At 43.0% G+C, this 18,999-nt stretch overlaps 1 long non-coding RNA gene across 1 annotated transcript in view; it reads right to left on the bottom strand.

Annotated features, from left to right (window-relative positions):
* Positions 1-3,617: 3,617 nt before the first annotated feature.
* The window catches only part of Gm6225 (predicted gene 6225), a 30,448-nt gene continuing 15,066 nt past the window's right edge, over positions 3,618-18,999 (bottom strand). Inside the window, exon 2 of the long non-coding RNA NR_033457.1 lies at positions 3,618-4,554. This is a non-coding gene — a long non-coding RNA (predicted gene 6225). The remainder of the gene's footprint in view (positions 4,555-18,999) is intronic.

Genomic DNA, 18,999 nt, shown 5'->3' with positions numbered 1-18,999 from the left:
CGGCTTCAAGTTCCAATTTTTTGATGTGTCTAGCCTGGGATGACTGTTTAGTTTCCAATGTGGCGAGAATGTATATTACCATGTCGGAAGCACAGACTACAGCAATCTATAAATGATTCGTGGCATGAGACTGATGGCCAAATTTAGGGGGAGGGGAATGATCTTACTTAAGCATTTTATGGAAATTGAGTATCTCTCCCCGAGACGAGGGTGATGAAGCAGTATCTACGTCTGACTCTTCTCCAGCAACCTGGTTATCACCAATGTCCAGCCGATGGTAATGAACTGAAACAGATGTGCTTGAAAGAGATGAATCAATTTGAGATTTAACAAACCGGGTCAATTTCTGAAATGCCCAAGGACCGAAGGAAATCAATAATAGGAGTCCCAATAGGGGCCCCAAAAGGGAGGGCAACAAGGTCAAAAGCCGGGGGGCAGGGGGTTGAAAACCAATTTTGGTACCATGACTCTTGTTATTCTCTCTCTCTTTTTCTTTTTCTAAACTGGCAGTAACCTTGGCAATGCTATCTTTAACTAATCCAGTTTTATCAACATATACCAGCATTCTTTCTTAAGTGCAGTGCATAAGCCTCCTTGTTGTAGAAAGAGCAAATCTAATCCCCTTCTATTTTGAAGGGCAACTTCTGAAAGGGAGACCAAGGAATCAGTAAGATCATCTAGGCCCCTTTTTATATTCTCTATATCTTGGCTAATAGCCTCATTGAGCAGATGGTAATTGCACGCATTCTGTTGAGACGACACAAGGGCTGCGATTCCGGTCCCGGTCTGGGTTCCAGCAGCACCCAGGCCAAGAAGGTCTGCAAGAGTCACCACCGAGATAGGCTCCCTTTTGTGGTGGGATGGCAAGGAGGCACCTCGATCCCAAAACTTCAGTAAGTCATCTGACTCGTGAATACTAAAATTTGGAAAAAGCTGAACCAAGACACAATAATCTCTATTATTTATAAAATCTTGTATAATAATGTACCATGTAAGGCCCGTGGAACATGCCAAAAAGGTATCATTTGGGGCAAGAAGATAAGAATACCTATTTTTATTTACTCTAAACTTATTATTGCAAATCTCTAGCAAGGGCCACAGCGGAAGCATGCCTGGGCCCAACACACAACTTCCTTTCCCAGAGAGTTCTGTCAAGGTAAGCTCAACTGACTCGAAGGGGAGCTGGTTGGCATCTGAAAGCAGGGTAAAATTTCCAAATAAGGCTATGCCCTCATAAAAGGGCGGGGAAGCAGAAAAGCACATCCAACAATCTTCAAATTCTGACACATTATCTCTTTGTGTCTTATCCAACAAGGCTAAAGCAGAAGCATTCAATATAGACCACAGTAAATCAGTGGAAGTGGGGAGCCCCCCGCAGGGAGAGTGGGCTGAAACAGGGTCATAGCATGCCCTGGGGCAGGAACAGTGGGGCGGGTACCTGGGAGTTGAGGATTGCTTGGGGATATAGGGTGGTGTAACTGGGGATTAGGCCCTATAGATGCTTTATGATTTTTTGGGATGGTTTTAAGAAGCTGAACCTTAAAGGTCAGGCCATTATCATAGTTATCTTGATACAATCTTAGGCCCCAGGTGAGAGGGCGAGAATTTTTCCAAGCCTCTAAGTTCTTCCCCATAGATTTACAGGAAGACCTTTAACCACAAAGGGTTGAACAGTTCCAGTATTGTTTTCTTTGTCTGACCATGTTAGCAGTTTGGAGCTTTGTAAAGTGCCCTGTGTTTGACCTATGCCTTTTAAATGAGTGGCAGGGGGCTGTAAGGGCCAGGCTGCAGGTCAATGTGTTGAGGAAATTACTGTCGAATCTGCCCCGGTATCCAGGAGCCCTTGAAACTGTTTGCCCTCTAGAAACAAAATCAGTATGGGCCATGAATCGGTTATTTTCTGTGCCCAGTAGACTTCCAAGGATCACTTCCAAGGATCCCGGGGAGGAAGGTCCTCGCTCCTCTTTCATATAAGGGAAATGGCCAAATAGTGGGAGTGGTAGGGCTTGGGCTATGCGCTCTCCAGCCCTAAGGGTAAGTGGTCCCTGCGTGGCGGTGACTAAGATTTTTATCTCCCCATGGTAGTCATTGTCAATCACTGTAGGAGTCACCCTTAGGCCTTGTAAAAGTCTGGACACTCTGCCAATGACAAGAAGAAACGTCTTTTGGGGAGGGGGCCCAAATTCACCTGTTTCGATGAGCACTGTTCCCTCCTCAGGAGTTATAATCCTGGTGGTGGAGGAGCACAGGTCCAATCCTGTACTCCCTGCCATAGCCCTGCACAATCTCCCGTGGGTGTCTGCAGTTGTCATCAGGGGAGACGGGCCCCATAGGGGGGCCCTCTGGCCGTTTCCCTGGACCGCAGGTAGTGGGTGGCCATTGATATCAGTCTTAGATTGGCAATCTCGTGCCCAATGTCGGCCTCTCTTGCACTTAGGGCAAAGACGGGGGGGGGGATTTTGTTGGGTAACAGGCATGGTTGAGACTAGAGTGCTCTGTTTTTGTGTAGAGCATCCTCTAGCAAAATGTCCAGGTTGGTTGCATCTATAGCAAGTTTTTTTCTCCTTTATTTAGTTGTAAGGCAGCCCCAACAGCCAGGTTGATAGACTTAGAAACTTGTTGGAAAAACACATCTACCTCATTACAAAGCTTGATCATACCATTTATATCTAAACTCTTGGTTTTACCTCTCAGGGCAGCCCTACATGCCGAATTGGCGTTTTCAAGAGCAAGTTGTCGGACTAACAGACCCTCACTTTCCTCAGTTCCCAAAATTCTCTCAGCTGCTTCCTGCAATCTGGCAACGAACTGCACATAGGACTCTTGGGGCCCTTGTATAATCTTGGTTAGGGGCATAGTTAGCACCCCTGCAGCAGGGACAGCGCGCCAAGCTCCCAGGGCCGCCTATGCCGCCTGGGCAAGGACACCAGGGGAGAGCCCTAATTGTTTTATGTCTGCAGCGAAATTGCCTTTACTGCAGATTTTATCAGCAGTCCAGGGGGCTGTCTTACTAATAGGATTCTTTCTATTATTTGCAGCCAAATTTTCTCCTCTGTCCACAAACTCTGACTTCCAAGTTAAATATTGGCCTCTAGTGAGGACAGATTGAACAACTTTATTCCATTCATTGGGCATCAAGTAGCCTTCTCCTGCTAAACCTTCTAATATAGAACTGTGAACGGGGCATTAACCCCATAATTTTTGACTGTTGAATGTCTCAGTTTTAGGGTTTTGTATACTGGTTGGCTGTTGGTGTCCAACCCTCCATCACGGACATGCCACCCTCATCAGAATCAGAGTTTGCTTGACCCTCCTCATCATCACTCTCTGGTTCCCTCTGATCTTTATCGGAGGAGCCAGTGGTGGTGGTGGGGCTCATGACCTGGAGCAGCCTGATGGGCTTGAGCTCGAGTGAGGACAGGAAAAGCCAATTTTTTATTCCCTTGTTTCTGAGAGGGACCGTTGCGGCCAGTTTGAGGATTTTTTGAGATGGGACCTTGAAGGTTCCCCATGAGGGCTCTTTGTAGACTCTGAGTCTCTAGACTGAGGTCTTGTAGCTCCTTTTGAAGCCCTAGAACATCTTTAAGATTGGTGATCTGAGTCTGAAGTTTTCTTTTAGTTTGAAGTAATCGCTGAATGGACGGAGGGGCCAGAGATACAGGCCGAGGATTAGGGGGGAAGGGGGGCAAATAAAGAAGGGCTCGATAGTAAGATAGGCACTGGGCCTGGGACCATAGTGGACTTGTTCATATTTAAAGACTTCCTCATCCAATTCTGCCTCCGAGGCAGGATCGAGGGGTTCATCTGACAACTCCTTATACAAAATGGGGTAAATCCTTTTTGGTCTAACAGGGAGTTGAGCAGTAGCCCCTTTTCTAGAATCTAATGTAATTTGGGGAGAAAGAGGGGAAGGCAGGGAGTCCTTAGGGACCGGGGCATCGATAATCGATGATAGCCAGCGACAGTCGAGACTGACAATTCGCCTGCGGCTTAGTTTCTCGAGACCGCAATTTGGGAGTTTTCTAAAAAATCTTCAGTAAGGGCTAGGAGGCGAGCGCCCTCTCTGCCCTCTTCTGCCTGTTTAAGGAGATCTCTGACGATTCCCTAATAGCTAAAAAAGGACTCAGGGACATCTCCTTGTTTTATTAAAGCATTGATATCTTTGCCTACTTTATTCCAAGTTAAAGGGTGTATTTCAGGACCATTCAATAGCAGCCATGGACATCTCTCGTCCACAAAATGAATAAAAATTTATTAAATCCTTTTTCTTAACTCTTATCCCTCTCTCCTAAAGAGACCCCTTCATCTCCTGAGTAAAAACTGTCTCTTTGGACAAGAACATTCCCCATGGTGAATGGGACAACAATTTTATGCCCAGGCTTACTTCTCGACGTCCGCGACACTCGGGCGAAGTGATGGGGAACTGTCTCACTGTCTGCGCGGTACCTCTTGAATCCGTTGTCCGGAGGGTGGTCATACCTCGTGCCCCACGTCTGGCGCCACTTGACCCGTCCAGCAGGTCCAGTTATTTGAGGGTCTTGAGGGAACCTTCTCCTAAGAACCAAAAGGGGGAAGAGAAAAGATGGACACCAAGTGAGAGGAATGACACAGAACCATTCTGAATAGCATCAAGGTGTCCCTGTATTAGCAAGGCTCAAGACTTAAACGCACAAGCAAAAGGGGAAGTACTTCTCAGCAGGAGGGATGGGGCAGCAGAAATTTTTCTTTTGGCGACTATATGGGGAAGCAGGAACTTGGTGGTATCAGGGTACATCTTGTGGTCAGGACATCGGGCGCTGACTTAGGGCTGGAACAATCTGTGGTTGTTCTTGGAGCAGTGCATTGGTGGCCCGCTTTTGACCCCCTTTTCTTCTCGGGGGAGAGGCCCAATTCAGATATCAGGACAATTGTCTTGTCTTAATAGCTCCCAACAGTTGGTGGCCTTTTTGTCTTATTGACAGTATCTTTTGCCCTACAGAAGCTTTGCAATTTTATGAGGTCCCATTTGTAGATTCTTGATCTTACAGTACAAGCCATTGCTGTTCTCTTCAGGAATTTTTCCCCTGTACCCATATTTTCGAGGCTTTCCCCCACTTTCTCCTCTGTAAATTTCAGTGTCTCTAGGTTTATGTGGAGTTCTTTGATCCACTTAGACTTGAGTTTTCTACAAGGAGATATGAATAGATAAATTCACATTCTTCTACATGATAACTGCCAGTTGTGCCAGCACCATTTGTTGAAAATACTTTCTTTTTTCCACTGGATGGTTTTAGCTTCCTTGTCAAAGATCAAGTGACCATATGTGTGTGGGTGCATTTCTCGATCATCAATTCTATTCCATTGATCTACTTGTCTGTCGTTGTACCAGTAACATGCAGTTTTTAATGACAATTGCTCTGTAGTCCAGCTTGAGGTCAGGCATGGTGATTCCACCAGAGCTTCTTTTATTGTTGAGAGTAGTTTTTGCTATACTAGGTTTTTTGTTATTCCAGAAGAATTTGCAAATTGGTCTTTCACTTCCTTAGAGTCACACTAAGGTATTTTATATTATTTGCAACTATTGTGAAGAGTGTTTGTTCCATAATTTCTTTCACAGGCTGTTCATCATTTGTGTAGAGAATGCCATTGATTTGTTTGAGTTAATTTTATATCCAATTACTGCACTGAAGCTGTTTACCAGGTTTAGGAGTTCTCTGGTGGAATTTTGGCGGTCACATATATACTATCATATCATCTGCAAATAGTGATATTTTGACTTCTTCTTTCCAATTTGTATCCCCTTGATCTCCTTTTGTTGTCTAATTGTTCTGACTAGGACTTCAAGTACTATATTGAATAGGTAGGGAGAAAGTGGGCAGCCTTGTCTAGTCCCTGATTTTAGTGGGATTGCTTCCAGTTTCTCTCCTTTTAGTTTGATGTTTGCTACTGGTTTGCTGTATATTGCTTTTATTATGTTTAAGTATGGGCCTTGAATTCCTGATCTTTCCATGACTTTTATCATGAATGGGTGTTGGATTTTGTCAAATGCTTTCTCAGCATCTAACGAGATGATCACGTGGTTTTTGTCTTTGAGTTTGTTTATATAGTGGATTACGTTGATGGATTTCCATATATTAAAGCATCCCTGCATCCCTGGGATGAAGCCTACTTGGTCATGATGGATGATCTTTTTGATGTGTTCTTGGATTCTGTTTGCAAAGATTTCATTGAGTATTTTTGCATCGATATTCATAAGGGAAACTGGTTTGAAGTTCTCTTTCTTTGTTGGATTGTTGTGTAGTTTAGGTATCAGAGTAATTGTGGCTTCATAGAATGAATTGGGCAGAGTACCTTCTGTTTCTATTTTGTGGAATAGTTTAAGGAGAATTGGAATTAGATCTTCTTTGAAGGTCTGATAGAACTCTGCCAGAACCCATCTGGTCCTGGCCTTCTTTTGGTTGGTAGACTGTTAATGACTGCTTCTATTTCTTTAGTGAATATGGGACTGTTTAGGTCATTAATCTGATCCTGATTTAACTTTGGTACCTGGTATCTGTCTAGGAAATTGTCCATTTCATCCAGGTTTTCCAGTTTTGTTGAGTATAGCCTTTTGTAGTAGGATCTGATGATATTTTGGATTTCCTTAGGTTCTGTTGTTATGTCTCCTTTTTCATTTCTGATTTTGTTAATTAGGATACTGTCCCTGTGCCCTCTAATTAGTCTGGCTAAGGGTTTATCTGTCTTGTTGATTTCCTGAAAGAACCAGCTCCGGGTTTAGTTGACTCTTTGAATAGTTCTTTTTGTTTCCACTTGGTTGATTTCAGCACTAAGTTTGATTATTTCCTGTCGTCTACTCCTCTTGGATGAATTTGCTTCCTTTTTTTTCTAGAGCTTCTAGGTGTGCTGTCAGGCTGCTAGTGTGCTCTAGGTTCTTTTTGGAGGCACTCAGGGCTATGAGTTTTCCTCTTAGGACTGCCTTCATTGTATCCCATAAATTTGGGTATGTTGTGGCTTCATTTTCATTAAACTCTAAAAAGTCTTTAATTTCTTTGTTTCATCCTTGACCAAGGAATCATTGAGTAGAGTGTTTTTCAGTTTCCACGTGAATGTTGGCTTTTTATTATTTATGCTGTTATTGAAGATCAGCCTTAGTCCATGGTGATCTGTTTGGATCCATGGAATAATTTTAATATTTTAGTGTCTGTTGAGGCCTGTTTTGTGATTATATGTTCAGTTTTGGAGGAGGTACCATGAGGTGCTGAGAGGAAGGTATATCCTTTTGTTTTAGGATAAAATTTTCTGTAGATATCTGTTAAATCCATTTGTTTCATAACTTCTGTTAGTTTCCATGTGTCTCTGTTTAGTTTCTCTTTCCAGGATCTGTCCATTGATGAGAGGGGGTTGTTGAAGTCTCCCACTATTATCTTGTGAGGTACAATGTGTGCTTTGAGCTTTACTAAAGTCTCTTTAGTGAATGTGGCTGCCCTTGCATTTGGAGCATAGATGTTCAGGATTGAGAGTTCATCCTGGTAAATTTTACCTTTGATGAGTATGAAGTACCCCTCCTTGTCTTTTTTGATTACTTTTGGTTGGAAGACAATTTTATTTGATATTAGAATTGCTACTTCAGCTTGTTTCTTCAGACCATTTGCTTGCAAAATTGTTTTCCAGCCTTTCACTCTGAGGTAGTGACTGGCTTTTTCCCTGAGACAGGTTTCCTGTAAGCAGCAAAATGTTGGGTCCTGTTTATGTAGCCAGTCTATTAGTCTATGTCTTTTTATTGGGGAATTGAGGCCATTGATATTAAGAGTTATTAAAAAAAAGTAATTGTTGCTTCCTGTTATTTTTGTTATTAAAGTTGGGATTCTGTTCTCGCAACTGTCTTCTTTTAGATTTGTTGAAGGATTACTTTCTTCCTTTTTCTAGGGTGTAGTTTCCATTCTTGTGTTGGTATTTCCCCTTTATTATCCTTTGAAAGGCTGGATTCGTAGAAAGATATTGTGTGAATTTTGTTTTGTCATGGAATACTTTGGTTTCTCTATCTATGGTAATTGAGAGTTTTGCTGGGTGTAGTAGCCTGGGCTGGCATTTGTGTTCTCTTAGGGTCTGTATAACATTTGTCCAGGATCTTCTGGCTTTCATAGTCTATGGTGAGAAGTCTGGTGTAAGTCTAATAGGTCTGCCTTTATATGTTACTTGACATTTTCCCCTTAGTGCTTTTAATATTCTATCTGTATTTAGTGCATTTGTTGTTCTGATTATCAGGTGTCGGGAGGAATTTCTTTTCTGGTCCACTCTATTTGGAGTTCTATAGGCTTCTTGCATGTTCGTGGGCATCTCTTTCTTTAGGTGTGGGAAGTTTTCTTCTATAATTTTGTTGAAGATATTTGCAGATTTAAGTTGAAAATCTTTATTCTCTTCTAACTCCTATTATCCATAGGTTTGGTCTTCTCGTTGTGTCTTGGATGTCCTGGATGTTTTGAGTTAGGATCTTTTTGCATTTTGCATTTTCTTTGATTGTTGTGTCCATGTTCTCTATGGAATCTTCTGAATCTGAGATTCTTTCTTCCATCTGTTGTAATTTGCTGCTGATGCTTGCATCTATGGTTCCTGATTTTTTTCCTAGGGTTTCTATCTCCAGAGTTGTTTCCCTTTGGGTTGTCTTTATTATTTCTACTTCCATTTTTAGATCTTGGATGGTTTTGTTCAATTCCATCACCTGTTTGGTTGTGTTTTCCTGTAATTCTTTAAGGGATTTTTGTGCTTCCTCTTTAAGACCTTCTACCATTTTAGCCGAGTTCTCCTGTATTTCTTTATGTTGGTTATCCTTCTTAAAATCCTCTACCAGCATCATGAAATGATTTTAAATCTGAATCTTGCTTTTCAGGTGTGTTGGGGTATCCAGGACTCTCTGAGGTGGGAGTGCTGGGTTCTGATCATAGTGAGTGGTCTTGGTTTCTGTTAGTAAGATTCTTACGTTTGCATTTCCCCATCTGGTAATCTCTGGTGTTAGTTGTTATAGCTGTCTCTGGCTGGAGCTTGTTCCTCCTGTGATTCTGTTAGCCTCTGACATCACTCCTGGGAGTCCAACTCTCTCCTGAGTCTTAATGGTCAGAGTATTCTCTGCAGCCCACCTCTCCTCTGAAGGGGAAGGAGTGCAGGTGTCTGGAGCTTAGATGTGCTTCCTGGATGAAGATGAAGGCCTGAACAGGGGCCTGTCCCAGAAGCTATGTTGCTTCTACAGTCTATGGCTCTCCTGCGCAGACTGGTCTCTGAGGGACCCTGGACACAAGATGCTCTCCCAACTGCTCCGGTGGCCAGAGCCTTCCCCTGTGGCCACCCCTCCTCTGTCAGGGAAGGAGGGTAGATGTCTGGAACTCATATCTGCTTCCTGGCTGAAGTCGAAGGCCCGAAACGGGGACTGTCCCAGAAGCTATGCTGCCCTCCAAGTCCGCTGGCTATCCTGCACAGACTGGTCTCTGGACTTGAACTTTTGATATTCATGTTCCAACCCCTGGAATAACTCGAATTACAGTTGTGGGCACCATGTCTGGCCTCTATTCTTTTCTTCACTAATTTGTTACATCATTACTACATATCTACAATAGGTTGTAGATATGCAATATTCTAGCTCTAATGTAGCATGCTATGTGAATGCTAGGCACAGCAGCACTCTGTATTCAACGAATTTACATTCCGGTAGGAAGAGTCAGATGATAATCAGGTAACTGAAAAATACCGTCTAATCCAGTGATGAATATTATAATGAAAAGTGATCATAGAAACAGATGACAGTGACTCTCCTACAGCAGAGAGGGTCAATGGAAATGCTTCTCTGGGAACATGACATGGAGATCAAGTGGGAAGAAGCTAGGCATGGGATGATCTTTAGAACAGCATATTCAGACCCAGACCCAGCAGGTGACAAACACCTGGAGAAAAGATAAGTTTGGTGAGGGCTGTGGAGGGGAAAGAAATTAGTGTTATCACAGAATACTGGGAAAAAGAAAAAGGACATGCAGAACAAAACTGGAAAGGTTAGTGTGGTAGTTTGAATATGCTTAGCTCAGGGAGTGGCACTATTAGGAGATGTGGCCTTGTTGGAGAAAGTGTGTCACTGTGGTCGTTGGCTTTGGAGGCACTCCTCCAGCTGCTTGAAAATAGTTTTCTCTTTTGAGTGACTTGAGATCAAGATTTAGGACTTTCAGCTCCTTTTCCAGCACTATGCCTGCCTGGATGCTGTCATGCTTCTTGCCATGATAATAATGTGTAGCCTCCCCCAGCCTTGAAGCAGGCCGATTCAGACTTTGCTGCCACCGAATATAAGATCACCTAGGGTGTAGCCTTCCGATTTAGATGACTATATTGTTATGCCAACTAATGCTGTTCTTCTCCGAAACTCTGCTACCTGCTGAGAGACCCTTGAGACTTTTGGCTGGCTCCAGGCACCAAGAATGGACTGGGGGGGTGGATGGGCCTTCCCCCTTATAAGCACAGTCTCTTAGTAAACTTTCGGGCTTTGATAAGAGAAAAATTTGTCTTGGCTTCATCATTCTTTTCTCACAGTCTAGTCTCTTTCAGCCCTAGGCTGCCTTCCAGAAATACCCGGTTCATGTAGGCCACGGGCCGGCTTACTCCTACTACAATAATGGACTGAACCTCTGCACCTGAAAGCCAGCCTCAATTAAATGTTGCCCTTTATAAGAGGTGCCTTGGTCATGCTGTCTCTTCTCAGCAATAAAACCCTAACTAAGACAGAAGGTGTCTCTGACTTCCATATACTGTGGCATATACTGACTTCCATATGCTGTGACCTTTGAGGATTTTTTTGCCATAGACTATGACTTGCTTTGGTCTACAGACAACTTTTAAACTCCAGTGAACAGGTGTGATAGCTAATTTTAATTGCCAACCTGCCCCAATCATGGATAACTAGAATGAAGGGTTTTGAGGCATAGTGAAAGGTAACAAAGATCATCCTGTAGAAGGGGCTCCATAAGGAAGGCAAGCTGAGAGCTGCTTTCTGTGATCCCAGAGTCCCCAGTTCAGTGGCTGCCAGATCTCAACAGGGTTTGGGTACAGTGGGCAAGCGCTAACAAACAAGGTAAAAGAAACCCCCCCAAAAAAGAAATTGCAAGCCCCAGCTTCGACTAAATAGCCCTGGTCACCAAGACCCAGCAGAATACTGGAAGGCCACATTGTTGGCTGTCTTAGGAGGACTTGATTAGAATCAGGGTTTCTAAGGATCGGCTCACACTGTTTCACTGGTGCTATGCATTAGTAGGCCTCAGTCCCAGCATTCCTCAGACCCCTTTGGTGTTGAGTGCACAGTATAGATGGAGGATGGGAAGTGGTAATCAATGATCTTCTGTAGGGTTCCCTGTGAAGCCCACTGACCATTAGCCTCATCAGGAACTGGCTGTCTCAAGTGATGTCAATGTTTAGAGACTGACACTTGCTCAAAATTCTTGATTGACCCTAAGCTCAGAGACTCCTCCTCCACAGTTACTTGAGACATAGTCCTGAGCTCAAGAAGGTGCTGCTTAGCTGGTGCAGTGTATCTGCCCCCTAGACTATAGGCCCCTGGCCAGGAGGGTGGCAGACTGACTGTCAGTGTCATGATAGAAAGGGGCTCCCATCAAGTGGACAACTCTTTGTGAGTCATGGCCTCTGACCTCAATACAGGTAGGCACCTTCTTACTCCAACTTATGTTCACACTGACAACTTCCTCAGTGAAGATCTAGTTGCTGAACTTGGGTCTTCAGGATCATCTCTCCTGGCATACCTATCCAAAGCCACTGCTTTGATGAACTACTATAGTTGCTTGGTGAGGAAAATGTAAAATTTAACAGAGAGAGAGATAAAACCATGGGCACAGATTGCCTCTTAGGACATGAGTCCATAATAGATGGAGCTAAAGTGTCACTAGTATTCACCAGTGTAATTTCCTGTGTATTCCCTGGGAGATTCTCTTTTTATTGTACTAAAAATTTTTAAATGAAGTTTGGTGGTGGTGGCACAGCTTTTAATTCCAGAAGCCAGAGTTAGGCAGACCTCTGAGTTTGATGTCCACAGAGTGAATTCCAGGACAGGGTTACACAGAGAAACCTTGACTACAAACACAAACAAAAATTTGTTTTAAATAGTTCTGGCATCCGACTTAATTCCAGCACTCAGAAGGCAGAAGCAGGCAGATCTCTGTAAGTTCAAGGCCAGCCTGGTCTACAGAGTGAGTTCCAAGACAGCCAGAGCTACATAGGGAAAGGAGACTGTCTCAAAAAAAAAACAAAAAACAAAAAACAAAAAACAAAAACCAAAAAACAAAAAACAAATAATAACAAACAAAAAACCAATTGTATTATTATGTTTTTTTTAAAAGATGTATTTATGTTAGCATGTGCATGAATGTGCAGATACCCAGGAAGGTAGAGGGTGCCAGGTTGTCCCAAGCTAAGTTAGAGCTCCTTCAAGGGGATTCTAGAAATCAAATTCAGGTCCTCCTCAAAAGTAGCAAGTGCTCTTTTTTAACTTCTGAGCAATCTTTACAGTCCAGATGAGTATGTGTGTGTGAGAGAGGGGAGGAGCTGTCATTAACTTAGAAGACAACTTTGTTTCCTCATCCTCTCTTATGTGTTAGTTTCTTCCCCCCACCCCCCTCTCGTTTTTTTGATACAGGGTTTCTCTGTGTAGCCCTGGCTGTCCTGGAACTCACTCTGTAGACCAGGCTGGCCTCAAACTCAGAAATCCGCTTGCCTCTGCCTCCCAAGTTCTTCATCCCTCTTTTATGTGGGTTCTAGGATCAGACTCTGTACAGCAAGTGCCCTTCCTCACTGAGACATGCCATAGACACTATTAAATTTGTTTATGAATTAATTAATTGGTAAAACTCAGGTTTGGTGGCAGGAGCCATCTCAGTCGCCCCCCACCCAATATTGTATGCAATTTTAAAAACACACTTGTTCCTTTGCCTGGGGCCACACTCTTGGCTTAGTTCCAAGATCACACTCCCACCAGCCCAAGTTACCTCCTTTCCTGGCCTGAGCTCTGACCTTTCATCGTTTAGCTCTAAGATCTGCTGCCTCACTTCCATTTTGCCGGTTCCTTCTGGCTAGCTTTGCCAAGCTGCCAACAACTGCCCCAGCTGCTCTCTTTCTCCTCTTGCCCACCTTAGCTCTGCAGATGGAAAACACTAGACAGTTTTACTATTTTAAAACAAGCCAGATAGCACAATTGTTGGGCCCTTATCAGCTAACCCGTTTCAACCAACCACTGGTGTTGGAGGCCGACGTTTCCAGATGTTCAAGATCTTACATGGTTGTACATGCCTCCTGTTCCAAAACGTGGCCTAAAAGCCCTCCTCTTTCCCTTCCATCTCTTCTCCTCCTTTTGAGACCTGGAAATTACACCTTTTGCCCTTCACCCAGCAATTGGTTTCCACCTTCTTTATTGACACAATCAAGAATTAATTAGGGAATCAGATTTTAGTATCCACTTCTGCCCCTATATGTCAATCCCACTCTGATTTAATTTGTGAGACTTAATCTCAGTAAGCTGCCCTGGACCCGGAATTCAGAGATCTGCCTGTCTGCTTTCCACGTATTGGTATTAAAGGCTCTGGAAGAATCTGGCTCAGGACACTCTTTCAGTGACTACAAGGCCTTGCTCCATACTACAGGATGGCTTAGATTTCACTGTATATTCATAATGATCTCAAACTTGTGGAAATTATCCTGCCTACATCTCTTGAGTCCTGGGATTCCAGATATAAGCTGCATGCCTGGCTCCATGGAATTCTGATCCTCAGGAGGCTTGCATATTGAATTTCTGGTTCTTGACTCAGCTTGGACTATCACTTTAACTTTCCAACAACTGTGTAGCCTGATTTCTGAGGACCTCTGACTCCCAAGGATGCCCTGAGATCCTCTGAGCTCCTTCTCATTTCATCTCCAGGCCTAGAGGTCTGACTCAGCCTTCCTCTGGGGTTGTCTTGCCTGCACTTACACTCTGCTTCAGGTCACATACATACTGTTCTGTGACATATGTGAATTTCACACCACTCCAAGATGGGTAATCTGTTCAGACTGCTCTACCAATAGCCTCAGCTAGCTGTCCTATTGCTCTCTTGGGGTTATTTCATTAGATGCAGTAATATCTTCCATATTCTACATCACTTCTCCATTGGTGTTTCTGTTTGAATTCTCCAGCATTCTACTTTCTTTTTCTGAAGCTTGTTAATTAAGCTTATTTTATATTCATAGGAAATCTAGACTATGAGTTTGATTTCTTTTGTTAAGAGTGGTTTTTTAGGGGCTAGCGAGATGGTTTAATGGTTAAGTGCACTGGTTGCTCTTCCAGAGGACCAATGATCAATTCCCAGCGTCCACATGGCAACTCACAATGGTCTGTAATTACAGTATTGGGGAATCTGACACACATACATAGATGCAGGCAAGACACCAATGCACATAAAATAAAAATAAATCATTAAAAGAATAGTAGTTCAGCCGGGTGTGGTGGCGCACACCTTTAATCCCAGCACTCGGGAGGCAGAGGCAGGCAGATTTCTGAGTTTGAGGCCAGTCTAGTCTACAAAGTGAGTTCCAGGACAGCCAGAGCTGTACAGAGAAACCCTGTCTGGAAAAAGCAAAAGCAAAAGCAAAAGCAAAAGCAAAAGCAAAAGCAAAAGCAAAAGCAAAAGCAAAAGCAAAAGCAAAAGCAAAAGCAAAAGCAAAAGCAAAAGCAAAAGCAAAAGCAAAAGCAAAAGCAAAAGCAAAAGCAAAAGCAAAAGCAAAAGCAAAAGCAAAAGCAAAACCAAAAGCAAAACCAAAAGCAAAACCAAAACTAAAACCAAAAAAAAAAAAAAAAAAAAAAAAGAGTAGTTCCATATGTTGTTTTATTCATTATCTAATTTCCCAAATGTTTTGTAAACTTTCTCCCATCCATATACTTACTCCTCGGAACCATCCTCTGCCTTGAGCAGAATGTCTACAGGTGATGGACTGGGCTTCCCCAATACAGTTTAGAGTGTTCAGAGAAGGTACATTTTCATTATAGGTGCTTCTAAGATGGTAATATGGCTCAAGGAGCCCCTGATTTTTCCTCTTCATTCGTCATTGTCCTCTAACGTGTCCCTAACACTATACTTCAGCCACTGCTATTGATGAATCAGAAATAAGGAAAGGGGTCCAAGTCGGCCAATCTGAACTCAGTGTTGTCTGATATTTCTGAGAATCTTTATTGCATTCATATTTACTGCAGCACAATCCAGAATAGCCTAGATATGGAACCAGCCCAGGTGTTCATTAGCAGCTGAATGGATAAGAAAATATGTTGAAGATATACACAGTGGGGGTTTTTACACATCTGTGAAGAACAAAATGATGTAATGTATACTGTGCCTCTAGGTTTTTTTGTTTTGTTTTGTTTTTGTCAACTTGACATAAACTAAAGTCATCTGATAGGGAACCTCAATTGAGAAAATGCCTTCATATGATTGAGCCTGTAGGGCATTTTTAGAATTAGTGATTAATGGGGAGAGCCCAGGCCATCGTGGGTGGTGCCACTCCAGGACTGGTGGTTGTGGGTGCTGCAGGAGAGCAGCCTCAGCAGCCCATAAAGCCAAATAAACACGTTCTTCCCCAAGTTGCTTTTTGTCATGGTGTTTCAATAAGAAATAGTAACCCTAAGACATGCAGGAAAATGAATGGAAGTGGAGATGAACTTGTTAAATAAAACTAGCCAGACTCAAATTAACAAATACATATTTTTATTCCTGTTGTTTGACTTTTCCTGAACAAAAGCTTATTCATCTTAGACAAGGCATGAATAACAAATCAAATGGAGTTTATTGGGGTTACTTAAAGGAAGCTATATCACTGAAAAGCCCACACCAGTATGGGTGATAATTCACTAAAATTTATATCCCTAGAATTCTTTGTCCAACTTGCAGGCTGGTTCTATGGAGGATCCTCTCTTCTGACAATTGTTTATTGCTTATATGACCTTGAGAGCCTTGTAACTTTCTGAGCTTTTGAGTCACATAATTTTGTGTAGTCTCCCCTCCCCTAGCCTGAAACCTGCTTGCTCAGGGGTGGAGCTTCCTGCTCATTCGTTCTGCCACGCCCACTGCTGGAACCTTCGGAGCCACACACGTGCACCTTTCTACTGGACCAGAGATTATTCGGCGGGAATCGGGTCCCCTCCCCCTTCCTTCATAACTAGTGTCGCAACAATAAAATTTGAGCCTTGATCAGAGTAACTGTCTTGGCTACATTCTTTTCTCTCGCCACCTAGCCCCTCTTCTCTTCCAGGTTTCCAAAATGCCTTTCTAGGCTAGAACCCAGGTTGTGGTCTGCTGGCCGGACACAACAATTTTGTAAGCTTCTCAACTTAAGAGCCTTTCTCTAGACTCTAGGAAAGAATGTTTCCATTAGGAGGACAGAGCTACAGGACACTTCTGGCCATCTTATATTCTTTCTGACTCCTCTTCCACAGTGTTCCTGAGCCCTGGAGGGAGTAATACAAATAGGTGACTCTTTCATTTCATGTGGCTAAGCATAGGGCCCTATATTACAGCAACAGTCACTTATTTACCAACTTGGGCAGTAGTAAACCCCTGCAGTATCTGCTATTCACTGCAAAAAGAATTTTCCTTCCATGAATGAAGTTGACAGCAGCAATATTTAAAGCTACTAACACAAATAGTTAGAAAGCAAGTTGATAGGCACATCACATTCATTTAGCAAAACAATAACAGTTGCTTTACCACTGGTACCAATGAATTCCCTGCCTTTGCTTAACTTCAGTACCAGGTAAGAGTTCCCATCTAGAATAAGCTTGAAATCCAACAGGAAAACAGTTTGTTACACCCATAACAGTTGTACCAATATTGGACCAGTGGGTACATCTTGCCTAGTATAATGTAGCATACACAGTCACAACTGAACAGGACTATTGACATTTCCCCTGTAGCAGTTTACCTAGCACTTTCAGGCAAGACAAAAGCTAGCAGTGGGGTGGGAGGTGGGGGTGGGAGGAGGGAGGTGGAGGATGATTTCAGCTTAGTCCCAGTCTGATTTCTCCCTGTTCTGTAGCCAAAGCTTATGACGTCTTCAGCAATTGGTTCTTAACATCTTGTTCTGACATGCAAGGAACAGGAATATCAATGGTTTAATGGTCTGTTGACCTCAAGGGTCTTCCAGTCCAACAACTCTGGTACTTGTATTTTCACCAAAGATCTTTATGGAAACTGGGTGTGCTTTTTTTTTCTTAAAAAAAAAAACTGTAATTTTTTTAAAGTGTAAGGTATTCAAAAACTACTATTATACACTTTAAACAATCTTTAATATTTATTAATTTGTTTGTGTATGTGTATTACATGTGTTTATGTTATAGCACATTTATGGAAGGCAGAAGACAACTTGCAGAAGTTAGTTCTCTTATTTGTCATGTGGATGCTGGGGATTGAACTCATGTCTTCAGGCTTTGCAGCAAGTATCATTACCTGCTTCTTAAACCAATTCACACTTTACTCCTGATGTCTGTCTATTTGTTTGTTTGTTTGTTTGAGACAGTACCTCATAAATCCCAGCCTGGCCTCAAAATCATTATACAGATCTGATTGGCCTTGAATTCCTAATTCTCCCCTTTCCACCTCCCAGGTACTGGAATTACTAGTGGATATCAGAGATGACCTTCTTACTGTGATGGGACAGTGACCAGGGCAACACTTATAAAATAAAGCATTTAAGCATTCAATTAGGGCTTGCTTACAGCTTCAAAAGTTTAGTTATTATCATCATGGTAGGAAGCATGGCAACATGCAGGCAGACATGATGCTAGAGAAGGGCCATCAGAGAGAGAGAGAGAGAGAGAGAGAGAGAGAGAGAGAGAGAGAGAGAGAGAGAGAGATTGGCTCTGGCTGGCTTGGGGCTTTTGAAACCTCAAAGTCCATTCTCAGTGATGTACTTCCTACAACAAGGCCACCTCTTAATACTTCTAATCCTTTAAAAGAGTTCCTTCCTGGTGACTAAGCATTCAAATATATGGTGGTCTACTTCAAATCACCATACCCATAGTGTAGCCTCTCCCAGCCTGAAGTGGGCTGATGCAAACCTTGCTGCCACTGAGAATGAGACCACCTGGAGTGGAGCCTTCCGACCTAGATGGCTCTATTGTTCTGTCACCTGCCGCTGCTCTCCTCCAAGACACATCCTATCCTGCATGTCACCTACAGGCTGGCTGCAGACACCAAGAATGGACTGGCGCGGGGATGGGCCTTCCCCCTTTATAAGCACAGTCTCTTAGTAAACTCGTGGGCCTTGAACAGAAATGTGTCTTGGTATCCATTAATTTCTCTTGCAGTCTAAGTCTCTTTCAGCCCCAGCCTGCCTCCCAGGTGTACCCAGTTCGTGTAGGCTGCGGGCTGGCATCCAACAGATTGTCATCTAAACTAGGGACATGGGAATGGCGGGGAAACACGGAGGGAATCGCTGTCTTGTGTGGAGCTCCACAAGAAGGAAAGAATCAGAGGATCTTATCGGGCATGGTGAGCAACAGGTATTTATGCTAGCGCTGGTTTTAAATTTCATTTTTTAAAGTGTTGCTGAGGGTGTGATAGGATAGAGGCTAAGTTTGGAACAGTGCTGACCTGGCGCTGGGTCCACTTAGGTTTGACAGTGAAATATGTGTGAGACTAGAAACTTTGAATCAGGTGGTTGTCCGCAGCTTTCAAAAGCTTTGAGAAGAATAGGGTTTAAAATACTAAAACAGGTGGTTGTCTGCAGTCAAGAACTGCATCAGGATAGAGGAATAGGGTTTAAAATAATAAAATAAAATAAAGTAAAATAAAATAAAATAGAGAAAAATGGATTTTGAAATTCTCCCAGAGACAGAGAGAAATTGGGGGACGCCCTGTGTTATTCTCTCTGGCCCCTACAGCAGAAGTTCTCTGCCCTCTTTGTGTTGTCTACTGTCTGGTGCACCAATCCATTTATGTGTCAATCCATGTGTGTTTTGTT

Source organism: Mus musculus, chromosome 18, assembly GCF_000001635.26.
Source record: "Mus musculus strain C57BL/6J chromosome 18, GRCm38.p6 C57BL/6J".
NCBI classification, from domain to species: Eukaryota; Metazoa; Chordata; class Mammalia; order Rodentia; family Muridae; genus Mus; species Mus musculus.
The sequence above is the reverse complement of the archived record's forward strand: the minus strand, read 5'-3'. Positions and strand labels throughout refer to the sequence as shown.